The following is a 5,539-nucleotide window of genomic DNA, read 5'->3' on the forward strand; positions in this document are numbered from 1 at the left end:
CTGGTCCCTTCGTGGTTACCATAACTATCAACTGAAAAAAAAAAAATGCACAACCTAAAAGTTGAGAGTTATGTTTTCTTTTTTTTAATATATATATTTTTTTATTGAAGTATAGTTGACTTACAATGTTTCAGGTACACAGCAAGGTGATTCAGTTATACAAATACACATATATTATTTTTGAAATTATTTTCCATCATAGGTTATTATAAGATATTGATTATGGTTCCCTATGCTGTACAGTAAACCTTTGTTGCTTTGTATATACACTTTTAATTAGAAATCTAGCATTCTATTCATACTAAGTCAAGCAAGTAGAATCAAAATGTCATAACTTTTTAATTTAGGCAAAAATTCATACATTTTCTAAAATATATATTATAAATATTTATATATATATGTATACAAAAGTTTTTCTACTACGCTTGATAAAAGCTTGAGAAAACATCAAAAAAAAAAAAGAACAGATGGAAAAATTGGAGAACATAAATGAAATGGGAGCACTGAATATGAAATAGAAAGAGTAAAACAAACATAAAAGTAAAAGATCGTCATAGAGTCCAGTTGTTTTTAAATACGACTGCTCATTAGAAACTATCTGGAGCTCTAGAGAAAAAAGGCAACACCTGAGCATTTGTATTTTTCAAAAAATTTCCATATAATTCTGACAAGCATCTGCATTTTAAAAAGTGATTACAGGTGTTTGTTTGGTTTTTTTAGATACTAGTTTTAGGGCTTCCCTGGTGGCTCAGAGGTTAAAGCGTCTGCCTGGAATGCGGGAGACCCGGGTTCGATCCCTGGTCAGGAAGATCCCCTGGAGAAGGAAATGGCAACCTACTCCAGTACTCTTACCTGGAGAATCCCATGGAGGGAGGAGCCTGGTGGGCTACAGTCCATGGGGTTGCAAAGAGTCGGACATGACTTAGCAACTTCACTTTCTTTAGTGATATAGAGTTCTATTATTTTTCTATTGACCAATCATGATACAATGATATTAAGTGAATAATAGAAACATAGCCACATGAGACAGGGTGCTCAGGGCTGGTGCACTGGGATGACCGTGGGGGATGGGATGGGAAGGGGGTTCTGGATGGGGAACACATGTGCATCCATGGCTGATTCATGTCGATGTTTGGCAAAAACCACTACAATATTGTAAAGTAATTAGCCTCCAATTAAAATAAATTAATTAATTTAAATTTTTAAAAAAGTTACATAACCACAATAGAAAAAGACGTTTATCAGTTTTCACAATCAATAACCAGACAAAATAAGAAAAAGATAATTACAATTGCAAGCCATAATGGGAACGTGATTAACTTAACAATTTAAAATAACTACGTACAATTGGGGTGGAGGGTGGAGAAGGGAATGGCAACCCACTCCAGTATTCTTACCTGGAGAATCCCAGGGACAGAGGAGCCTGGTGGTCTGCCATCTATGGGGTCGGAAAGAGTCAGACACAACTGAAGCAACTTAGCAGCAGAAGCAGCAGGGAGCAGGGTCAAGCAGAGTGATGTGGTAAATGGAAGTGCATACAGGCACATGTTTTCATTCACCCAGTCAGTCTGTGTCTTTTGGTTGGTACATTTAATCCATTTGCATTTAAGGTAATGATTGATATATATGATCCCATTACCGTTTTTGTAATTGTTTTGGGTTTATTTTCTGTAGGTCTTTTCCTTCTCTTGCATCTCCTGCCTAGAGAAGTTCCCTTAGCATTTATTGTAAAGCTGATTTGATGGTGCTGAATTCTCTTAATTTTTGCTTATCTGGAATCTTTTGATTTCTCCATCAAATCTGAAGGACAGACTTGCTGGGTAGAGTAGTCTTGGTTGTAGGTTCTTCCCTTTCATCACTATAAATATATCATGCCATTCCCCTCTGACTTGTAGAGTTTCTGTTGAGAAGTCAGCTGATGGCCTGATGGGAGTTCCTTTTATGCTATTTGTTTCTTTTCCCTTATTGCTTTTAATATTTTATCTTTGTCTTTAATTTTTGACAGTTGGATTACTATGTATCTTGGTGTGTTTCTCCTTGTTTGTCCTTTTTGGGACTCTCTGTGCTTCCTGGATTTGGTTGATTATTTCCTTTCCCATGTTCAGGAAGTTTTCAGCTATTATCTCTTCAAATATTTTCTCAGGTCCTTTCTCTCTCTTCTGTTTCTGGGACCCCTATAGTGAGAATGCTAGAATTTAATGTTGTCCCATAGGTCTCTAAGGCTGTCCTCATTTCTTTTCTTTCTTTTTTCTGTATTCTGTTCTGTGTCAGTGATTTCCACCATTCAGTCCTCCAGGTCATTTATCCATTCTTCTGCCTCAGTTATTCTGCCTCTGCTATTCTGCTATTGATTCCTTCTAGTGCATTATTCATCTCTGTTTGTTTGTTTTTTAGTTCTTCTAGGTCTATAGAAAACATTTCTTGCATCTTCTTCATTCTTTTCCCAAGATCCTGTATCATCTTCACTATCATTATTTTGAATTCTTTTTGGGGAAGTTTGCCTATCTACACCTCACTTAGTTGTTTTTCTTGGATTTTATCTTGTCCCTTCATCTGGGACATAACTTTCTGCTTTTTCATTGTGATTAACATTCTGTAATATGGTTTTTGTTTTAGCCTCCGTGGGACTGTGTTTCTTTTTGCTTCTGTCTGCCCTCTGATGGATGAGGCTAAGAGGCTTATGTAAGCTTCTTGATGGGAGGGACTGGTGATGGGAAAAACTGGGTCTTGCTCTGGTGGGCAGGGCCTTGCTCAGCAAAGCTTTAATCCAATTATCTGCTGTTGAGTGGTGTTGCACTCCCTCCCTGGTAGTTGTTTGGCCTGAGGCGACCCAGCCTGGGGTCTACAGGCTCTATGGTAGGGTTAATGGTGAACTACAAGAGGGTTCACCAAAGGGGACCTTCCAGTGCCCCCATCCCGGTGGTGAGTCCCTGCCAACTCACACCTCCATAGGAGGCCCTCCAACACTAGCACATAGTTTTGATTCCTATGGGGTCACTGTTCCTCTTCTGTGGGTCTTGGTACATGCAAAATTTTGTTTGTGCCCTCCAAGACTGGAATCTCTGTTTCCCTCAGTCCTCTGGAAGGCCTATAATAAAATCCCACTGGTCTTCAAGGTCAGATTCCCTGGGGATTCTCAGTCCCTTTGTCAGATCCCCAGGCTGGGAAGCCTGACATGGGGTTCAGAACCTTCACAATAGTGCAAGAACTTCTTTGGCATTATTGCTCTCCAGGCTGTGGGTCACCCACACAGCAGATATGGAATTTGATTTTACTGTGATTGTGCCCCTCCTATCGTCTTGCTGCAGCTTCTTCTTTGTCTTTGGACATGGGCTATCTTTTTTGGGTGTGTTCCAGCATCCTCCCATCAATGGCTGTTCAACAGCTAGTTGCAGTTTTGGTGCTCTCACAGGAGGAGATGAGCTCATGTCCTTCTACTCTGCTATCTTGAACCAGAACTGACAGTTATGTTTTTTTCAGCAGATATTATTAGGACTTCAAGCCTAGGAGACAGGCTTTCACATAAGCTCTAAGAAAACTGTTCTGAAGAGGAAGTGAGGGGTTGGGGGAGCCAGGATATACAGAAGTTTTTGCAAAAATACCACATAGTCAGAACAAAAGGCTACTGCTTTGTTTCTGTTTGGGGGAGGTTGAGAATACTTTATTAGTTTCTGTATCAAACTCATTAGATAAGATCTTACATATTTAATACCATTAAATACATTGCCCCTATACAGATGGAAAAAATTATGTTAATGTTTCTAGACCAATATGGCTGTTAGTTGCTTTTTTTTTATCATTATATAAACCATGTGCCAGGGCATATTAGTTACCTATTGCTGTGTTACAAATTACCCTAAAACTTAGCAGCTTAAAATAACAATACTGATACAGTCTCACCCAGTTTGGGAGGGTCAGAAATTTGGAAGTGGCTTAACTGGGTAGTTGTAGCTCAGTGTCTTCTATGTGATTGCAGCCAAGAGCTTGGCCAGGGCTGTGGACATCAGAAGGCTTGACTGGGGCTGGAGGGTCCATTTTCAAGTTGGCTTTTCCATGCAACTGGCCAAATAGTGCTGGCCGTTAGCAGGAGACCTCAGCTCCTCGCCTTATAGACCTGCCCAGAGGGCTGCTTGAGTGTCCTCCTGACATGGCAGCTGTTCTTCCAAGAGAAAAGGATCCAAGAGAGAACAAGATGGAAGTGGCAGTGTCTTTTGTGACCTAGCTTTGGAAGTTACACATTGACATTTCCACACTGGTTACACAGCCCAGCCCTAGTCCGTGTAAGAGGGGAACACCAGGAGGCCAGGATCACTGGAGCCATACTGGAGGCCAGCTGCCACACAGGGACTCTATTGGCCACTTATATATATTGCTTCTAATCCTACGACACTGCTATGGGCTGGGTTTTTGGTCCTCGCTGAATGGATAAAAAAAAAAAAAAAAAAATCCCCAAAGTAATTAAGTGTCTTGGGACTTCCCTCGTGATTCAGTGGTTAAGAATCCACCTGCCAAATGCAGAGGATTCGGGTTCAATCCCTGGTCCGGGAGGATTCCCCATGCCAAGGGGCAACTAAAACCATGCTCTACAACTATGGAAGCCCACACGTCTAGAGCCCATGCTCCAAAATAAGAGAAGCCACCACAATGAGAAGTTCATACTCTGCAGCTAGAGAGTAGCTCCTGCTTGCCTCAACTAGATAAAGCCCGAGTGCAGCAACAAAGACCCAGCACAGCAATGTGGCTGTCAGTTTCTGTACAATGTCAACCAACATGTACAACTGGGATATTTTTCCAAAGTTGACAGCACAGCTGAAGTTTCTAAAAATTCAAGTTAGATATAGATAGATTCATTTATTCACATAAAAGACCAATAGCAGTATGTCATACATCAATATCATCCACAGCTTTTCTAGGTTCTGCAGTCATCTGAGCAAAATTAGAGACACATCCAGCATTCTCCATTAAAAAAAAAAAAAAAAGATGAAAAACAAAACTCCAGAAAATAGCAAAGTTCTGTTACTGTTGTGGTACTTGGCACCATTTTTTTATTAGCTTTTCAATCATAATCCAGAAAGAAAAAAATTCTAGAACAGTGTCATTAAAAATAGCTGTGATATAGCATAGTCCCTACTACATGTCATAAAGCAGGTACAAGATATTTTACATTCACAGAAGTATGATACAGTACTGTCCTACATGTATAATATTAGCAGATGTAATTTAAAAGATTTTATTTGAGACTTGATTCTACTTTTGCAGCAGAGGACCCAAAGGATGGCTATGACACAGCTCTGGCTACTGTTATAAAAAGAAAACTAGATATCTCAAGTTAAGGAGTTTATCACTTTTCTATGTGTGGAAAGATGCAAGAGTCTGGGCTCACTGAAGTCATTCCTTAGATGTGCACCTCAGCTATCTGGGATCAGAATCCTGTGTTTTCTCATCCTCAGTTTCCTCAGGCTGCACCTTTGGTGGTAGCTACAGTCTGATGGCTGCTAGATGCTTGGCATTCCTTGTTTCCTTCCTGAACTCCCTCAGG

General features: G+C 40.1%; 1 non-coding gene across 1 annotated transcript; it reads left to right on the top strand.

The window, feature by feature from the left end:
• Positions 1 to 737: 737 nt before the first annotated feature.
• Positions 738 to 809, top strand: TRNAS-GGA (transfer RNA serine (anticodon GGA)). Its single transcript has one exon. It is a non-coding gene; the product is annotated as a tRNA-Ser (tRNA).
• Positions 810 to 5,539: the final 4,730 nt, after the last annotated feature.

Source organism: Bos taurus, chromosome 13 (assembly GCF_002263795.3).
Source record: "Bos taurus isolate L1 Dominette 01449 registration number 42190680 breed Hereford chromosome 13, ARS-UCD2.0, whole genome shotgun sequence".
In the NCBI taxonomy this organism is placed as follows: domain Eukaryota; kingdom Metazoa; phylum Chordata; class Mammalia; order Artiodactyla; family Bovidae; genus Bos; species Bos taurus.